The sequence below is a fragment of the Ambystoma mexicanum genome, chromosome 6p, assembly GCF_040938575.1.
Source record: "Ambystoma mexicanum isolate Mex_15411 chromosome 6p, UKY_AmexF1_1, whole genome shotgun sequence".
In the NCBI taxonomy this organism is placed as follows: domain Eukaryota; kingdom Metazoa; phylum Chordata; class Amphibia; order Caudata; family Ambystomatidae; genus Ambystoma; species Ambystoma mexicanum.
Window position 1 is genome coordinate 18,746,744 of NC_090935.1, and position 20,115 is coordinate 18,766,858.

General features: G+C 47.3%; 1 protein-coding gene across 3 annotated transcripts in view; it reads left to right on the top strand.

Annotated features, from left to right (window-relative positions):
• Nucleotides 1-20,115, top strand: part of LOC138511141 (zinc finger protein 268-like) — a 123,548-nt gene that overhangs the window by 54,113 nt on the left and 49,320 nt on the right. For 2 of the 3 annotated variants that reach the window (XM_069626631.1, XM_069626632.1), the window contains exon 3: nucleotides 10,554-10,630. The exons of the other annotated variant lie outside the window; for it this stretch is intronic. The gene's annotated coding sequence lies outside the window, so the exon portion shown is untranslated. The remainder of the gene's footprint in view (nucleotides 1-10,553; nucleotides 10,631-20,115) is intronic. 3 annotated transcript variants of the gene reach the window in all.

Consider the following 20,115-nt stretch of genomic DNA (forward strand, 5'->3'; position numbering starts at 1 on the left):
CTCATCATTTTTTGAACGATCCTCCAGTGCACCACTGCCTAACTCGTATGCAGGGAGGCATCCCCTCAGACAGCCATTTCAACCAAATCCATTGCATATTCTCCCAGATCCAGAGAACCCGACGGAGATTGTGGATCCGAACGCTATAATGGTCTACATCGATTAAGTGCAGAGAAGGCTCTGTGCTGATGCATTAGTGACACCACTACGTAGCAGCGCCAGTCACGAAGAATACTCTCAGCCCAGCAAGCCTTACACAAACACACACTCGCATACACCAAGAACATGTTCACACAGTTCTGTAGATAGAGGACGGATACATATACATACTGTAAAAGCTTTTATTATTTTTATCATTAGCCAAATGCAGTAATGCCGAAATGCAAGGCAACAAGAGATCCTGAGCAAGCTTGCAGAAGCTTATGGCAATTAACCCTATGGGATTTGTAAGGAACCCATAGTGGCAACAGTAAAGAGAGGCACAAGTGATCACAGTTCAAGGGTGTCTATTGAACTATAAATGCAGGGTGAAAAACCACCTACCCTGAACCTAAATCTAAAATGAGAGCAAGCGTCGACCATGAAATGAAAAATAAGGCAGTCCTAGTGGCGTTGTGTCAAAGTAAAAAGGCCTATACTAACAAAACAGGATTGCCAATTCCTTACAACTAATTACAGAAAGAGTGTGGGATAGGGTATCAAAGTAAAGGAAACAGTGTTCAAATAATAAGTCAGGATGTGATTGCCTTGAGGTCTCCGTTCCCCACGTTTTTAGCACGGGACAAGGTGGGACACGCTCGAGCCTCTCCAGCATGAGCTGACGGTTTCGGTCCAGCTATCAGGTTCTTCGATGGTAAAAGTTTCTTTCCTTCGAGGCCTGATGTTTTTAGCAAACAAATACAAAGTTCTGCTTCACGTAGACTTTCGATGACGGCTTCACCCCTGAGTCCCCCTCTTCCGGGCGCAGACCCTTGACGATAACGCTTTCAACGATTTCACAAAACAGTTCTTTTCTTAGTGAACTTTGGGTGCTAGCATTTCACCCCTCGATCTCCCTTGACCGGGCTCGGATCCCAAATGACAAGAGGGACACTTTCCTTGCCCTTGTCTCGCAATACTTCTCGCTTTCACAAACCTCACTGGGCCTCATTACGACCCAGGCGTTAAGGGTTAACGCCGTCGTTAACCCTTAACGCCTATTCTGATTTTAACGGCTGCTGTTAGCAGCCGTTAAAATCCATGGCGCTAACCTGCCATGATGCTAATTACGCCACCGTAATTTACGGTGGCGTAATTAGCGCCTTCCCCACTCCCATTATGCCCTATGGGGCAAAAATGGGAATGGGGAAGGGAAAATGGGAAATGGGGATTTACTGCCCCACTCACCTTGGAATGGGGCGGTAAATCCGCCATCCACCATGGTGTAAACGTAGTTTACACCATGGTGGTTAAGTTGGCGCAATTAGCGCCTGGGTTGTAAGGACCCCCACTGTCTTTTTAAACAGGTTCACTCTCACCGACTTTTCCGATATACAGTTCATGTACAAACTTTCGCCATGTGGGATTCTCTTCCCTTACTTTCTCAACAGTTTGTCGGTCAAAGAATTTCAATTGTACGGGCATTTTGCTCGACCTCCTGTATGACCACTTTGACCTAATTTGGCGGCTCTCCTATGGCCTTTTGGTATCTGTAGTCATATTCGACATGGGATCAACCAGGGTTTCATGAGTCAGCCCCCACGTGGTGCTGGTTCTCTCTACAGCTGGTCTTCCCTTAAGACCTACACAGTCATTTGAACTCTTCTTCATATGCCAATTTGAGATTTTCATTCAACAGAGCCCGGTTCTTATTGGTTCTCCCTTCGACTCACCGGCTGTGTTGAACCGCTTGGCTTTCCTTGGATCTGGAGTCAAGGCCGGTACCACGGTAGCAGGAGTTTCCCTCGCTGCGGCTTACGCACGCTCTGTGTACCGTTGACATCTGCTGCAAGACACTTGTGCTTATTGTCCACGGCCTTACGAATCCCTCTGCAGAGGTTTTGCGGGTCTGAGTCAAAAAGGGCAAGGTCGCGTCTCTCCTTGTCAGCGTCTCAATATTTGAGGCCTTTCTCCTCCTTTTGAACTTCTGGGTCTGGATAGCTGTCTTGTCGTGCTTTCTGCTTCACTCGTCTTGTGCTCCACCTTTTATCCCTGTGGGGAGAGGAAAGGGCCATCAGGTGTGTGTGTGATTCAGGTCAATTGCCTGACCTTGCCTGACCCTTGGTTTGGGACATGTCAGGTAAATAACTTAAGCTTAGTACGTTGTTTTGTACATCGGGAGAAAGTGTTGGTATCATAATATTGTACATGTTAGGAGGGGGAAGAGGTGTTCTAGGGAATTGTAACCCTCGTACTTGGAGGGTTGGTAGTGTTCTAGGAAGGGTGGGTTTTGTAGGGTTTGTGGAGTGAACAGGAATAGCCAGGATAATGAAATGAACAAGAGGAATTGTGGGAATGGGAGTTGTTTCTCATAATAGATTGGGTGTTCCGAAAAGAATAACCAGAGGGGTGTGGAGACGAAGGATGGGGAGTATACGGGTGAAAACCGGGAAAATAAGGATTCTGGGAATTGTGGTTTTTTTAGGGTAACAGGGTTCCTAGTTGGGTTATCAGAGTTGTGGGGGTGGTAGGATTTTGTTAAGGGAGCTTATTTGGGTGGAAGGGAGGTCAAAGTAGAATAACCAAGGAAAACCTCAGGGACTTTGTCCCCTTCCCCTTCCTCCTCAGTATAATACTGCATCTCCCTTTGGGTATTTCCCTGAGCATAACCTCGTGCCCCCCTACCGAGGTGTTCGTCCCTTGCTCCTCCACCCCGAGCGTTGGGATCTGCCAACAGTTTTTGTTTATAAGAATTAGACGTTTGCTAGGCACTGCAATTTGATACCCAGGTACTTGCCCCATTTCACCTGCTACAATAAATGGCTAGTTAATACTACTAAAGCAGTGACTGGAAAGTGCCTTTCCCATGCCTACACAAATGCCCAAATTGTTGGCATTGCTACTGCTTATTTTTCTTTGTAGAGCATCTCCTGAATGGCATGGGGGCGTGTCATTATGCATGGCCACTTTGGGAGGTGGGGGTAGGAGTGCTCTACCAGTGCACAGTTTCACGGCTTAGTCCTTCATCTCTCTTCACCGTGAAGACATTTTTCCATCTTGGCTGTTGGAACTCGGTAGAGTGCAGGTACTCTTCTTTAGCACGGGGAGGCCGAAGTACTAGAAGATGTCAAGAATGGCGAGAACTCAATAGTATTATTTGATTAAAGCACTGCGCTTGATGCAGTATATCTGTACTCTCCACCACAGATGCACTGTAGCAGGTCTACCCAGGAGGATAGCTGGGGGGGGGCAACGCTGAGCTTGATGCAGTAGATCTGTACTCTCCACCACAGATGCGCTGTAGCAAGTCTACCCAGGAGGATAGCTGGGGGGGAGTGGGGGGGGCAACGCTGAGCTTGATGCAGTAGATCCGCACTCCCCACCAATGTTCCCTCTAATTATTTTTCCCTAAGTGCGGAAATGATTAGCCTTCGTGCTCACATTATTTTCCATGTGCGCAACTGAATAACGATGTAAGCCACTTTGTGAGCATGCAGAGTTAGTGAGATACCATCTCCGAAGAGTTTGGAATGAAATTTCCCCTTCCTAACCACAGCAATTCTTGACACATCAGTGTAAAAGGAGCATCTTACAACTCTTTTTCCAAACATATAGGCTAAAAAATCCAATATTTTATATGTGATTATAAGGAGAGCCCATCAACTAATCCAAGACTTCAAGATATGCCACAGAACCTACCAAAAGTACTCCTGCGCGGAGAGAAAAACGTGTATGCACAAAAAAGCTTTGCATGCTCAGGATAAACAGGGGGTTTAGTTGTGGCTATTCATTTGTCAACACTTCCCAGAGACAATGCAGAAAGTGTTTAATGCCATTGGGAAAACATTGGACCTCATTACGACTGTGGCGGAACGGGTTAAACGGCGCCGTAAAAGGCTGCGGCGGCGTTCAACCCGTTCCGCCACATTACGAGTTCCCCTCGCGGGACACGTTAAGCAGGCCTGGGAAAACCAGGCGTGCATACCGGGTCCCGCGAGGGGAAGAGGGAGCAAACAACGGGCCATCTCGTAATGGCCCGTTGTTTACTCCCTCTCCCATTCCCATTCAGCCCTATGGGGGCTGAAATGGGAATGGGGATGAACTGTGTCTGTGTCCTCGAGTGAGGAATTACCGGGCCATCCGAACTCAGAATGGTCAGGTAAGTCCTCATTCCGAGGACACGGAAATGGATGCGGTTTTGCCGGCAGCCATGCCGCCAATAGCGGCATGGCTACCGGCATACCTCGTAATGAGGCCCATTATGTTTATTACAATCACTGATGTGGTTGCCAAAAAATTCAGACATTATGTAATTTTTGCAAATGGAATAATTGCAACTGAAAGGAATGTGTCAGAAAACCTGCCAATAGGAGTTCATGTGCCACTTTAATGGAGTAATTCAAGTGCCAGGAGAAAATGCCTCTCATAATGTATGTAAGCATGATAATTCCAACAGAATAACTGCACCACAGAACACGATGAGCTGAATTCCTGGCCCTCTGCTTACTATCCACATTAGGTTGTTCTGCGAGTTGTGACATTTACTCAAATTCAGCCTTACAGCTAGGAGGCATATACTATTGTTACTAAAAACAGGGCAATGGACCCAACAAAAACGTTATATATGAATCTACCTCTAAGCACAAAGTTCCACTGATCTCTTTTCGATCAGTGACCAGCAGAACTGTGTCATTGGTAGGAACTCGAATAATTAAACTAAAGGTGCAATGTCTCGTTTTATTACTGCATGTTCCAGGGAAAACATTTGTAATGGTTCTTGGTGTTTAAAACATGCACACCTTTTAATGTTTTCAAAAACACTATTAGAAGAAAATATCCTCTCTTGCTTTTGTGCGTGTGTTGATTATATGAAAGGCAAATCCCATTGGTCCTGTGCAATTTGGGAGGTTATGCAAAGCCAATTGAATGAAATGTACATATTTCAGCTTAATTTGCTAATTTCTGGTGACGTCACATCGCATTGCGTTTGTTGATGAGTCCCCCGACTTTTATTTTTAGGACTTGACCCCTGCACTAAACCTATTGTTTTGCCCACCCTTGATCACCACAGCCTAGACAAAAATCAACACGGTTTCTTCTGGCAGCCCATTGAAGAAAATCACATATATTTGCCCGATAAGTCAATAGCAGCAATGCTCACAGTTACAGCATATTGGGCCTCATTACGACTTTGGGGTCCGGGTTCCCTGAATGGGGAAATACCGGTCCATTCTGAGCATGGAGGGCCCGGTATTTCCTCCTTCAGGGAACCCAGGCCCGGTCCTTCCCCATTCCCATTCGATCCCCCATAGGGCTCAATGGGAATGGGTGCAGGAGCTAACAACGGGCCGATTACGACCGGCCCGTTGATAGCTCCCTGGTCCCCTCGCGGGACCCGCTATGGACGTCTGGTCAAACCAGAACATCCAGAGCGGGTCCCATGAGGGAACCTTGTAATATAGTGGAATGGGTTTAATGGCGCCGGCACCATTAGCGGCGCCGTTCAACCCATTCCGCAATAGTTGTAATGAGGCCCATTGAGTACCTTCTTCTTTAACTAGGGACCCCTCTTCCGAAGTTCACTGTTAGATGCATGGGGATGCTAGAAGCAATACATGCAAGCCCATGAATATATTGAAAAGTACTCAGCAGCTGAGCATAGAAAGAAATAGAAGGTGCCGTTTCCTAGGCTATTACTATAGGTTCCCATCCTTTAGCAAACCCACATTTCCTTCACTGTTCTGTGTACTGTCAAAACATCGGATTTGTTCTTCACCTCGAAGGAGGGTTCTCCTGTTCCCTTCCACCCGTTCCCCTCCCGGGCTCCTGTGCTAGCCTCCAATATTAGTTGACAGAGCTCTGTAAAAAGTGAGGAATTGTAGAAGTAAAACTCTGTGATGCTGGAAATGCATTGGAGGGACAGGGCCTTCCTGTCCTTGTCCTGTAGTCCTTTTTCATTTGTGTTCTGTATTGTTTTCAGCCCAGGAGTCCATGTGGGACTAATGGCAGTGCAGCTCTTCCTGTTTTTGGTTTGGTGTACAGACCCATGGGATACCCTTATGGCACCCATGGGTGGGGGTACCACCCTGTGCCCTGTATGTTTTTGGGCACCTGTGTGAGGGCCACAGACCAAGGTATGGGCTGATGGCAGCTCCATGCTGAATTTGACAGGTGCTCTGAGTATCCTCCATTTTGGAATACCCAGGCCCTGCCATTGGAACCAGTTGATTCCTGATAGGAAAGAAGATAGCCCCTGTGGCATCTTGCTTTCTATTGCCTGTTCCCTTGTTTTCCTAAAGTCCTGGGAAGCCTTGACTCTGTCCCTTCCCCCTGACTGGCTGTTGGGTGGAAGTTCCATATATGGTGTTGTTGTGAAGTCCAGGCCAGGCTGGCTGGAGACTTGCTAGTGACTGTGGGCCTCATCACGACTTTAGCGTTACCGCCGGTGGTAATACCGCCGGATCACGAGTTCGGCGGTAATGTTAATCCCCATTTCCCATTGAGCCCATTCGGGAATGCCCCATTCCCCATTGGGCTCAATGGGGAATTTTTGCGCTCTTACCGCCGGCGGATTTCCCGCCGGCGGTAATAGCGTGAATTGTCGGCGGATTTCCCACCAGCTCAGCGCTGGGGCGAAATCTGCCGAAGCTCTGATTTGGCGGACCCTTAAATCCGGCAATAATAGCGCGACTGCTGAATTTAAGGGTTACCGCCAAAGTCATGATGAGGCCCTGTATGTTGTGGGTACACCCTGTGGGTGGGACCTGGGTGAATGGAGTGTGTGACCAATATGCACTTCTTGTTGTGGGTGTCTGGTATCTGGTGTTTGGCACAATGACTGAGATAGCCCTGCCCGAAACTGGTATGAATGCAGTGTGTAGTGCTGAATGGCTGAGTACTTGTCCCAATACACATTCCTTGTTGTGAGTGTCTGAGGGAGGAGAATGGCCTGAATGCACCGTGTGCCTCATTGGCTGACTGACTGCCTGAATGCCCTTCTGAGTGATTGGTTGCCTGAGTGTGACCCAGCAGAATGAATGAGAGATCAACTAGTATATCTGGGGCCTCTCACTGCTAGAATTCGTATAGAAGCTGGAGTTGAAACTAACATTGAAACTGAAGCTGAATCTCGAAGCCGAGCCTGAGGAAGAAGGCTGACTGCTGTCTCCCTTTGCCGAAAGCCGTCGAGACTGATCCAAGATAGGACCTGGTTAGGCACCCTCTTCCCGTGCTCCGAGGGACCATCGAGCACCGCTAACCTTCGATGAAGCTCCCTGGAAGTCAGACCCTCGAAAGGCTGCCGATCGGAGAACAAAGATAAGCACCGGACATTCCGTCCACCTTCGCCGACCAGGGCTCGCAGGTTTGCATAACTGCTGGAAGTCTGTCGAAGCGTGTTGCCCAGAAGAGGGGACCGCTTGACACCGTCCCATCGACGACTGGAGCTGCACGCTCCTTTGCCTAAGACTTTTGATTCATGGACATGCTCGTCCGCACTGCCGCCTGCCTTTTCCCGTGGGAGGTTTCGCGCCACCCAACGACCGTAGAGATGCCAGACGACTCGACGCCCTTGCTGGGCCACAGTTCTTCACAAACTCTTTGCGGTCCTGATCTATCAACATTGAGGTGCCCCGCAAGCCTCTTCCTTGCAGGACGTCTTCACTCTGTCGTCGACGAGCACCGCTGGGACCGAAGTTGCCACCTCAACGCCGTGTTCACTTTCTTCGAGGGATCTCGACGATCCGTGGCTCCTGCTTTAAAGGGAGCCGCTCTAGTAGGATCCACCAACGACTCGTTGTCCAACACTGTTATTCCAGGTACATTGGGGTGGTAGAAACATTATAGAAGGAAATAAGACAAATAGAACAATATATGGACTGGGCTTGTGATATCTTTATTTTACAGGTTGCCCAGGTGGGGGGGATCTCCACACAGAATTGTGTCTAGGTAACAGGGCCAGTATTCTGCCAATTGTTATAACCAACTGCTTTCCTCCTATGTCTATTGTTGGTTACCTTTATTAAGTGATTTGTGTGACATTTAACCAGAGTACAGTTGATGCACTTTAATGAAATCTGATAATAATTGTGGTACCACTTAGAACTGTATATATTTGCCATTGTAGATTTACTGAGCACAAAGTGAGTTATACATAACCTTGAACTTAATTATATAAAGGCTGTGTTTTAACTAATACAGTGTGTGGACATTCCTTTGTGGGGGCTTGCGGACTACACTGTACTTAAGAACCAGCCTGCATCACCGCCTGAGAAGCTAGGCCCCGATTGCTCGTCCATTGCTACGAACAATAGAGAATCTTGCTGGGTCCTCTGTGCCTCTCCTCTACCATATAGAGTTCAGACCCCCCTCCAGTCTTTACAATCTCTAACTGGGATATTTGCATACCCACAATACTTTGCAAGCAAATCCAATTTAAAGCCTCATGATCATATTATGTGCAGTTTAAGGAAATGTCATAAATATGCTTGTGCACAATTATTATGAAATGCATACAAGATTGTTTGCAACATACCCTACCTTTCAATTGTTGTGTAGGTTTCGACAAGTGCTCAGTGAAACCCTTTTTGTATAGGAGCAAGTTAACATATCATTTGTTAAGGTCTATCCCCCATGGAACTCTGAACAGAAAGGTTGCAGATTGTGTGAAAAGCATTCTAGTTATCTGAATATTGTTGCCCTCATTTTATATAAGAATAATGCCAGGCAGAGTCCCTACCAATTATCCCTTACAAGCCAAGTAAATGATATTGCAAGGTTGCTCTCCAATCGTAGAGTAATGTTAGCAATGCTAAAGTAGGAGACGCTGAGCATGACATTTGCCTACTCAAAATCCTAAGAGGGCAAATTCATAGTTTCGTTTTATAATGCATTAACTTGCAAAGGGGGGCTCCTCAAAGTGCTTGTGTGACATATATGCAAAGAATAGGAAGCATGGGATGAGGTTAGATAACCTAGCAGCCTGCCTACTGACAGTCAGTACCCGATATTTGAGCTGACACTCGGGTTACATAATGTGAGTAATGCTTTTACTAAGGCACCACGAGTAGCAGAAATTCTTGTGCTTGAACCTCATTCATATTATAACATAAACCAAGACTTGCATATAAGTCTGGTAACCTTTTGCTGAGCTAAGGTGTGCAGAGTGCAAGGTTGTCTGGTAATATCTGAATGCGGCCTGGGGCGGAGTTCGAGTCATACGGTATATGTGTGGTAGAGTCAAGAATAGGATCCTGGGTGGGGAGGGAAGATAAGTTAGTTAATGTGTGCAGTCATATCTTGCTTATATCTTCTGTTCATGGAGCCACCTTTTCATATTCATTTTTAACCTTGTGTGGGTCTATTCTACTTTTAGAGTTTTTAGGTTTTTAAAGTCAAGCTTGCATAGTGGGCCAATGTCAATAGGTGACACCAGAATATCAATAATAGTTAGTATAATTTAGCTTTATCTTGAGAGAAAGCAAATATTAGGTACCTGCTGTGGCTTGTGCCTTATTAAATCTTATTTGAATAGGTGGGAATTGTCTGTGTGTGCTGCTAAAATTCTTCTGAGCGGCACCCAGAAGGAAGCTTGGCAAGCGCACATGCGCACAGCTTGGAGGGAACATTGCTCCCCACCACTGATGCGCTGTAGCAGGTCTACACGGGAGGATAGCTCGGGGGCAATGCTGCGCTTGCTGCAGAAGATCCATACTCCCCACCACAGATGCGTTGTAGCAAGTCTACCCGGGATGATAGCCCAGGGGGCAACGCAGCGCTTCATGCAGTAGCTCCATACTCCCCACCACAGATGCGCTGTAGCAGGTCTACACGGTAGGCTAGCTGGGGGGCAATGCTGCGCTTGATGCAGTAGATCCATACTCCCCACCACAGATGCACTGTAGCAGGTCTACCCGGGAGGATAGCTGGGGGGTTAGGGGGGGGGGCAATGCTGCGCATGTTGTAGTAGATCTATACAGTTTCAATCACTGTCTGTCGCTTAGAGCCTGCTCTCCAGTATTTAGCATGTTCGGAAAGATGAATGACTCCTTTTCATTAGCTGCCGCTTCCCTCATTGACATCCAAGCATGTCGTTGCTACCTCTCTACATCCTCCTTTGTCGCTCACTCTGTTATTAGATGATGGATGATTAGTGCTGCAGCTCCCCTGCTGTCTACCCTACTAGCACTCCCATTCACCTCCCTGACCCTGGTCTCTGCTGAGCGCTTCCTTCACTGCTGTCATCACACATTCCCGGCTTACCCCCATTGCCCCCCAAAATTTCCTGCAATTGTGTAAAGTATCTGTGGGGACGTAGTCATTGTCAAAACTCTTTTTGTTCTGATCAGTGGACACTGAAGATGTCAACCTGCAGTGTTTGCACACCACTAACTTGTGATGTTTGGTTGTTTGTCTAGGTACGCCATATAGCACTGGCATGTGACTGTACAACCACTTCTGAGAGCTGAAACACTGCAAGCATGCAGCAGTGAAGGTATGCATCTCCACTCCTCACTGAAACCTTAACTGTTCTTGGGGGAGGTGTTTTCTGTAGGCATTCCCTAGAGGGAAGGCTCTATTCAGCATGTACTGTACAAATGTGATGTAATGTTTGGCTAATACAGTCACTTTTCAGCATGTATGTAAATTGTGAACATCTGCTGCATTTGGAGTGTATGGCTCTGTACTGTGGGTAGATGTAGCCCCCGTTCCATGAGGTGAGGCTTTCCCATTCTATGGGCCTGATCACGACCTCGGCGGTAACCCTTAAATCCGGTGGTAGCGCTATTACCGCCGGATTTAAGGGTCCGCCGAATCAGGGCTTCGGCGGATTTCGCCCCAGCTCTTGGCTGGGGGGAAATCCGCCGAAAATTTGCGCTATTACCGCCGGCGGTAAATCCGCCGGCGGTAAGAGCGCAAATTTTCCCCATTGAGCCCAATGGGGAATGGGGCATTCCTGAATGGGCTCAATGGGGAATGGGGACTTCCAAGTCCGCCCAACTTGTGATCCCGCGCTATTAGCGCCGGGGGCTATGGCGGTCGCGCTAATAGACCCCGCGCTAATAGCGTTAGCGTTACCGCCGAGGTCGTGATCAGGCCCTATGTATCCTTACTACGTCGCATCCTACCTATTTGTACCTGTACATTTGATGTATCCCCCATTCCATGCGGTGAGGCTTTCCCAATCTGCATTCTTAATACGTCGCATCTTCCCTATTTGTACCTGTGCATTTGATGTAGCCCCCGTTGATGTAGCCCCCGTTCCATGAGGCGAGGCTTTCCCAATCTGTGCATCCTTACTACGTCGCATCTTGGCTATTTGTACATGTACATTGGATGTAGCCCCCGTACCATGAGTTGAGGTTTCGCTAATTTGTATACATTGACCTACACTGTCTGTAACCATTACGAGTCCTCTTGCACTTCTCTAGTGTGCTATTCATTTACTGTAGCTAGTGCCTAGATGCCTCCAGGCGTAGTGTGCTGAAATAAGTACAAAAATAAAAATAAATTCAGCGTGTTCCAAAAAAGAATTACTTTCGTTTCCATCATCTAAGCAACTCTTTTTTTGCATAAGCACCTGTGTCGCTACCACCATGAACTGTATTCTGTCCCGCTTGTAGCACATGTCAAGCAGCGGAAGCTTTTACTGCTGCTGATATGAAAGAGCTGGACTGGTAAAGGAAACCACCTGCTGCTCCAGTTTCTGTGTCAGGGGGAGTAAAGGATATGGGCTGGTAAAGGAAACCTGCTTCTCCAGTTTCTGTGTTAGGGAAGTAAAGGACATGGGGCCTCATTACGGGGCTGGCGCTTCCGTAATGAAGGGTGCCGGTACCAGACGGCACAGTTCCTTACGGGATGCCTGATTACGAGGTCCCCGAGCAGGACCCGGAACAGACGTCTGGTTAAACCAGACGTCCTTTTGCGGGTCCCGGGAGGGGACCAAGGAGCTAATAATGGGTCCGTTATTAAGGGGCCCGTTATTAGCTCCATCCCCATTCCCATTGAGCCCTATGGGGGCTCAAATGGGAATGGGGAATTGTTTTGTACATGAGGAATTACCGGGTCCTCCAAGGTCGGAATGACCTGGTAATTCCTCATTCACAGAACCCGGTACTGAAACCTGGTATGGAGGCAGCCATGCCCTTATTAAGGGCATGGCTGCCTCCATACTCGTAATAAGGCCCATGGGGCCTCATTACGGCTTTGGCAGTAGCCATGCCGCTATTGGCGGCATGGCTGCCTCCAAACCGGGTCCGGGTTCCCTGAATGGGGAATTTCCAGGCCATTCCGAGTTTGAAGGGTAATTCCTCCCTCAGGGAACCCGTGCCCGGACCTTCCCCATTCCCATTCGAGCCCCCATAGGGTTATGACCGGCCTGTTGTTAGCTCCCTGGTCCCCTCGCGGGAACCGGTAATGACGCCTGGTTTTACCAGGTGTCTTTACCGGGTCCCACAAGGGGACCTCGTAATCAGGCGGAATGGGTTTAACGGGTCCGCATCCATTTGCGGCACGCGTTAACCCATTCCGCCAGGGTCATAATGAGGCCCATGGACTAGTAAAGGAACCCTACTGCTAGAGTTTCAGTGTTAGAGAAGTAAAGGACATGGGGCCTCATTCTGAGATTGGAGGTAGTCATGGCACTATTTGCGCCATGACTTCCTCCAATAACGGTACCACCACCTGTCTCGTTCAATGGGGACTTACTGGTGTAGTCCGACCTTTGCGGGACCGGTAATTCCCCGTTGATAAAACCATTCCCCATTCCCATTTGAGCCCCCATAGGGCTCAATGGGAAGGGGGAAGGCGCTAATAACGGTACTGCAATTTGCGGTACCGTTATTGGCTCTGAACTCCCTTAACGGGTCCCGTCCATAATGCCTGGTAAAACCAGGCATTGAAGGAGGGACCCGCTAAGGGAACTCGTAGTTGGGTGGTAAGGGATTACCGGCTGTTAGGCAGAAACCTGTGCAGTTCCCTTAGGGAGCACTACACAAGATTAGGACTACAGGTGAGAGCAATAAATCCCCTTTGGTATCAGTCTGTACCACAAAGATTTATTTGGTAGCTGTGGCTGAGCAGTCAGACTTCTCTCAAGAGTGAGATGTGCAGTATTCAGGGTTTACACGATGGGCCTACAGTACTATTGCACAATGAAACACTGACCAAAGCTTTGTATTAAAAAGTAGTTATTTATTTTATACACTTCTAATAAAACACATATATCACAGTCATCAAGCAAGTTAAATTAAGTCAAAGGAAAAATAGGTACACTCCCAAGTTAAATTGTAGACCAAGTGAACCAGAGTGAAACTGAGCAAAATGGCACAGTGAAAACCACACACAAGGGGTACTCTAACAATTCCTCACAATGGAGGGAAAGCACAAGTTGTATAGAAATGGTTTCCTAAACACCCTAGCAACACTTCCCATAAGTTTGTGGACCGGTTTAAGCAAGACAGTGCATCAGAATAGGCAATACTTAAATGAAAACTGAGCAAAATGGCATTTCACAAGGTTTAGAAATGGGAAAGCAAGGCTAGTTGTAAGAAATAGGTGCACCACACAGTTCTAGATGAAAATCAATCTAAAGAAGGCGGGTCTAACAAATGAAGCCAGAGTCAGTAGGCCTGTGCCAGAGACAGTTGGTACAGGGCAAGGGCCCAGGAGCAAAATGTTCTTGTAGCTGCAGTCAAGTCTTTGGTTAACAATTTTGAAAAGGTGAATGCAGAAAATGAAAAGACAATTTTAAGAGAGAGGGGCGGCCAACCCAACAGGTAGGTAAAGGATTTAAAACACCTTTAGTGCTACCGCGAAGAAAGGGCGGCCTGGCTGAACAATGTACCTTTAAATGAAGAAGTGGCTCCTGCGGTGGCGGTTCTTCCTGGTAGTTCCTGCAGTTCGGGTGATCCAGCAGAGGAAGACGGGCTCTTGTCGTCGAGGAAGGTTCGAGTTACTGCACTACCCAAGGATGAAACCAGCCGCGTTGCTGCCCGACGAATAAAAGGTACACTCCTTTAAATCGCGGTCCGGGTGGACTGGTGCCTGGCTATCCGGCCTCCGAGTACAGGGTATGGGAGATTCGACCAAGGCAGGTCCTGGAAGGCGATTGGCAAACTAGTTGGTCCCACCAGCTCAAGGGAAGAAGGCTCTTGCAGATGAAGATCTTCTCTCGTCGTGTGGAGAAAAATGGTGAGACGCTGCAGCAGGGTTTCACCGGTGGTTCAGTCGTTGCAGAAGTCTTTGGCTTCTCTCCTCATCAGCTCCTTAGTTCCAGTGGCGACGTCTTGCTCTTCCAGTCCTCAGGACCCTGCTTTTATTCAAAAAGATCCCCATTCATACAGCCTAGCTGTCACTCACACAGTGGAGGGGTCATCTTGGCGGGAGACCCTCCAGCCTATCTGGATAGAGTGCGACATGGGTTGCTGAGGCAACCCTGTCCAGGGGTCCTACTCCCCCCTCCCACACAATGGACCCACCCCAGACTTAGTGGCACCGAAAGGAGGGCTTCTCGGTAGAAGCCCGCCAAAAGGACGAACAAAGGATCCCCGACCTGGGTTAGGAGTTTAGAGAAAGACACGAGAAAGAAGTTACATTAAAGTTCTGGCAATAAAAATCTACCGGAGTAAAGTTAATATTAAAATACACCGGCGGTAAGTTAGAGGCTGTCTGAAAAAGTGGTAGCATCGAACAGTGGGAAAATCCCATAGGGAACTATTCGCGGTCGAATATTTATGGTAGTAACCACTGCCACCAGCCACTGTACGGTACCCTCTCGAAAATGGAACATAAGGGAAAAACTATTAACCCTTTCCAGTAACTCCATAGTAAGATGGTTTGTACTGGTTTAGTTCATGAAAATTGACTAGTAAAGTCAATTGGGACTTTACATGCCCTGGGAGACAGTAGTCAGTCCCAGGGTATGGAGTCTATGTTTGGGGGTCGCTATGACACCCCTGTGTCACTGCACTGAGGGTGCTGTGTAACACATGTGAGCAAAGTGTGTTTCTATGGGGGTGAGAAAATCCCATAGACAAACACAAAAATAGCCTAGAACACACATAGCAAAAAGGCTGGGGGACTCTATAGGTGAGGGAAATTAACCAATGAGAATTCTCCCTAACACTCGCCACCCGCCCCAGACTAAGGGACAGGAGGATCTAATCCACTCTTGGATGAGTCTCTTACCTCTAGTCGGTAATAAACATCCTAGAGAGACCATCAGCATTTTGGTGGTGACATCCTGACCTGTGCTCAATGGTAAAATCAAACCCTTGGAGGCAGATTGACCATCTTAGCAGTTTTGGGTTTTCCCCTTTCATTTGCATCAACCATCTCAAGGGTTGGTGGTCTGTTTGAATGATGAAAGTAGATCCCTACAAGTATGGTCTAAACTTCTTCAAAGCCCACACAATGGCAAAACATTCTCTCTCAATAGTTGCCCACCTTGTTTCAGGTTCCTTCAGTTTCCTACTGATGAAGCAAATGGGGTGCTCCCTACCTTTCTCATCCAGTTGACTGAGTACTGCGCCTACACCTATATTGGAAGCATCTGTTTGTACAATGAAGGGTTTGTGGTAGTCGGGAGGTCTGAGAACTGGAGCTTCATAAAGGGCTTTCTTTAGGCTTTCAAAGGCCTGCTTACACTCCTCATTCAATTTGATCTTTTTAGGGAATTTAGGAGAAGAGATTACATTCACTGGAGAAGCTATGGATCCACCTGGGTTTGAGTAGAAGGGGTTGTCCAATTTTGCACAGCTTCAATCTTGCTGAGCAAAGGCCTTATTTCACTACCTCCTACCCAAGGTAGACCACTTTACTCTGACCAATCTGGCATTTACTTGCCTTTATGGTCAGAGCCTGCAAAACATATCCTGGGTGGTCAACATATTCTTTCCAAGTAGGGCTGAACACTGCAATGTCATCCAAGTATGCCAAGCAGAAGTCCTCCATCCCATTCAGAACTTGATTAACCATCCTTTGGAATATAGCAGGTGCATTCTTTAATCCAAAAGGCATAACCTTAAACTGGTATAATAATAATAATAATTTATTGTGATTTAGTTTACAATGAAACTTTACACATAAAATATACCTTAAGTAAGAACAAAGTTATAACGAGAAAAAACAACAATAATTAACAAAAACATTGCATAAAAAATTACCAAGAAAGGCAAAACATTAAATTCTCTAAATATACATTTCCTAAAAACCATATAAAACATCTTCATTTTAGATTCATATTTACAATAGTTCTGGAACCGGATCTTGCCACATACTACCAGATATTCTCCAATGAGAGTTTCAGATGGAATATCAATCTCATTTCAGTATTGTTACAATTCCTATATAAATAGGGGCCTGTATTGGCCAACAGCCCCTCATGGATTTCAACGATGGCTATACATCAACTCCTCTTTATATCCTCCTATATGGTTATGTTAAGTCTTATTTCCACCTTCAGCCAAACATTGTACAGTGCCATCAGGAGCCTTCTACTGTTGGAGTTAATACAGTGATGCCAAAATAGCTCCTCTTTAATGTAACCTTGGTTATGCACAAGCTTACCCAAGCCAAGGTTTATGGTACTTGACATTTTGTGACATTCAGTCAATACATGTCTGGCCGTCTCTAGCTTATTCGCTCCTTTACATAACCGGCAAAGCCGTAATTCTGGGGGGATCATGTCTCTTCTGCCCGTTATCGTTAAAGTAGGTAGTTGTTCTAGCCTTAGAAGTAAAATAAAATGTCTAAGTCTCCTATCCGGGCATAAATTGAGATAGCTCTGCGGGTTTTTGTAGTTATACAGTCTATACTGGACAAACTGATAGCTTTTCAGCTTCTGGAGATGAGCGTAATTCTCCAGCCAATCCCAGAGCTCTATGCGTTTGACCAGAGCCCTTTGCATTTCTACAGTAACACTGCCCTCCCTAATTTGCCAACCAATGGTCATCAGGAATTTAGACATTTGCTCCTTCAAGGGGCACGAGGATTTATCCTTCAAAATCTCTAGGTAGACCGCCTTGAGTAGCCCATTCTTAGTCTCACCCCTCATTCTCAGGTAGAGTAGGGCTCGCTTTTTTAGTACTATCGCTTTCAATGAGGTCAGCCCCATTTCCAATCTTAATATTGCCATTGGGATTCCCGGTGGTAGGCCCAGGATAGCGCGCCAAAATTTCCCCTCAATCACCTGCAACCATTTCAGGTCAGAGTTGAGGAGGGCTTCTAGACCATAGGTGATCATAGGGGATAATACCTGCACATACAGTTGTCTCGTGCCCCAGATGGTAAATCCACCCTGATTTACTGTGAATCTATGGAACAGTGCAGTCAGTTGGGTTGCCTTTACATTACGTGACTGTTTGCAGAGTCCATAGTCGCCGATACTCTCAAATTCTATACCTAGGTAGCGATAATGAGGGGAATAGGCAATGGTATCTGAACCTACTCTGAGCTGCACACGAGTGGTGTTCTTGTTGGTAAATCTCATTGCCTTAGTTTTTTCCAAATTAATTTTAAGGCCGTTCCTCTCGGCGTATTCCCACAGAGCGATGGCCGACCTTCGTAGCCCACTAACAGTGTGGTCCAGTATAACCAGGTCGTCCGCATAGGCAAGGACAGGACAGATGGAATCTCCTATTTTCGGTGGGCAATTTGTCGCAGCCCTAATGGCCTCCGGGATGTCATGTACGTACATATTATAGATCAGCGGGGCCGTGACACAACCTTGTTTGACCCCCCCTATTTTGGAACACACTATTTTGGAACACACTTCTAGTAGTGGTATAAGCTAACTGGGGTGGAGAATGCAGTTTTATCCTTGGCATGATCAGGCAGGGCTATTTGCCAATAGCCTGACGTGAGATCAAATGTGCTGAGGAATTTGGCTGAACCAAGTCTATCCACCAGCTCATCTGTCCTTTGCAAAGGATTGGCATCAGTCTTAGTGACTGCATTTAGAGCTCTATAGTCCACACAGAATCTCAACTCCTTGGATCCTGCCTTTGGTACTAACACAACTGGGCTAGACCATGGACTAGTAGAGGGCTCTATTACCCCAAGATCAAGCATCTTGTTGACCTCTCCTTTGATGTGGGTTCTTCCATTTTCTGACATCCTGTAGCCCCTGATTTTCACAGGTAAACAGTCACCAGTTTGGATATCATGCTGGCCCCAAGGGGTTTGTTTGTTTGTTTGTTTTATTCACTTATAATGCGCACCAGACCCGAAGGTGGCCAGGCGCAGCAGAAAAGAAAATGCGAAGCTTATGTTACAGGGTCAGGTCATGGGATGCATACAGTGTACAAATACAAAATACAATATAAACAAGGTAGGTGGCACTTTCAATTTACATGCAAAATACATACAAATACAATGAAGACAGTATATATACAGACATTAAGTGGACAATAGCTCATCGGCCAGTTAGGCAGAGTAAGGGGGTCCATGACTAGCACCAATACCGGTACCGTGTCCACCCTCGTTCAATGGGGACTTACCGGTCTAGTCTGACCTTTGCGCGACCGGTAAGTCCCCATTGAAAAAGCCATTCCCCATTCCCATTTCAGCCCCCATAGGGCTCAATGGGAAGGGGGAAGCCGCTATTAACGGTACCGCAAATTGCGGTACCGTTATTAGCTCTGAAGTCCCTTTGCGGATCCCGTCCATAACGCCTGGTAAAACCAGGCGTTAAGGACGGGGCTGCAAAGGGACCTCGGAATAGGGCGCAAAGGGATTACCGGCACTGGGGTCCTTACCGACCTCGGAATTGGTTTCTTGATACTGTGGTGTAATTGTGTTTTATTATAAAGGCCTATAATATATGTATTTTTGATATACATCTGTGGAGTTTTACTGTGTGTGCTCATTGTGGTCTTCCGATCACTCTCACCCCTCCTGAGGCTTAGGGCCTCATCACGAGTCTGGCGGTAACCCTGAAATGCAGTGGTAGCGCTATTACTGCTGCATGTAAGGGTCCGCCAGATCATGGCCTTGGCGGATTTCCCCCCAGATTTGAGCTGGGGGGAAATCTGTGGCAAATTTGCCAATTTTTGGCAATTTTACCGCCGGCAGAAAATCCGCCAGCGGTAATAGCGCAAATTTTCCCCATTGGGCCCAATGGGGAATGAGGAATTCCGGAATGGGCCCAATGGGGAATGGGCACTAACTGGTCTGCCAAACCCGTGATCCAGCGGTAATAGCGCCGGGGGTTTGGCGGTAGGGCTAATAGTGCCTGCTGTAATAGCGCCGGCGTTATCGCCCACTCGTGATGAGGCCCTTAGTCTTGACCGCCTGCCAAGCTACCGTACATTGGTCTGGTTTGTCCAGAAGGTTCCCCTGTTCCACTAAACTAGGGTGGCCTCCTAAACCTCTGCCCACCAGGTCAGAGTTTAGAAATCCATCTTAACAGGCAGGATGCAAGGTCGGGGTGGGGCGTGAAGACAGACATGGGGATTTTAAAGATGATTTGTGTGTCGTCTGCATAGTTTTAGCAGGTGAGGTGGTGTGAGCGGATAAGTGCGGGGAGAGGGCTCATGTAGAGATAAAAGAGAAGAGGGAATAGTAAGGCACCTTGAGCGACTCTGCAGTTGATGGGGTGGCTGGTTCAAAGAAGTCAGGAAGGGAGAGAGATTGGTGATTTGGTATCTATTTGCAAAGAATGACAAGATGCACCTTAGTGCTGTGTCCCTAATGCCGAGGGAGTGGAGTCTATCAATGAGGATGCTGTGGTTGATGCTGGCGAATGCCACCAAGAGGTCGAATAGTACGAGTGCGGCACAGCCCTCTTAGACTGCTGTGTTTTTGAGGTCACGCAATATGGGGACTAGGGATGGTTCAGTTCCATGAAGGCGCCTGAAGCCAGACAGGATGGGGGGTCAAGAAGGTGATTAGCTTCCGTGAAGGGGCAGAGCTGGGTGTTGGCTTCACGGTCTGTGCGTTTGGCTAAGAAATTGCTCTGTAGTTGGTAGGCAGGAGGGG